Below are 920 nucleotides of genomic sequence, written 5' to 3' on the forward strand. Positions count from 1 at the left end.
ACACACTCTATTTATTTATTGCATCTCGTCTTTCATATTACACTCTAGAAGATAAGATTATGGCTGACCCAATGTGGGACGTTGCGTTTCTGCAAGACCCCGTGAATGAACTTCGGAATCAACTTCGTGATCTGCAATGGGAATTGGGAGGAGTTAGATCAAGAATGCTCCACGAAATACGCAGGCTGAGAAGGGCCTTGCTACTTCCGGTTGAAGATTGGTCGGCTGGCAATGATGATACTGATAATAATAATAATAATAATTAGACTAACATTTTTCTTTTAGTCTATTATATGTATTTTTATTTGTTTAATAAATAAATTATGTTTGATCTTTGACGTTTTAATCCATATTTAATTTTCATTCTGTCTATCTTTTCAACAAACATTTCAACGATTCGACGTAAAAAGGAATAATTTAGAATCCAATAGCAATAGCAAGATTTATCTGTTGGGTTTGTGGCAGGGATTGATTTGTGTTGTTTTAAACAGATTAATCATTCATTGCAACAGATAAACATTCTGATGCAACAGATAATTAGTCTGGTGCAACAGATAAACATCCTGATACAACAGATAATACGTCTGATGCAACAGATAATACGATGATGCAACAGATAAATAGTCTGATGCAACAGATTACTCATGTGATGCACCAGATGATTGATCTTTTTAAATTGTGGGCACTTGTGCTGGATTCATAATCGGGGTTCTATCCATTGTTGGAAAAACAGAAGTGCACCCAGATGACAAATACGAATAAAAATCATAATTTTACTTACCAAAGTAACCTATGAAGTAATGCCAAAGTGGAAAGTGATGTAGTAAACAAAATTTGACCTAAGAAATTGATCAGATCACAGCACTAGCGTTGTACCAACAACAACAACAACAACAACAAATGGTCGACAAGAAGAAGAT

Source organism: Capsicum annuum, chromosome 8, assembly GCF_002878395.1.
Source record: "Capsicum annuum cultivar UCD-10X-F1 chromosome 8, UCD10Xv1.1, whole genome shotgun sequence".
NCBI classification, from domain to species: Eukaryota; Viridiplantae; Streptophyta; class Magnoliopsida; order Solanales; family Solanaceae; genus Capsicum; species Capsicum annuum.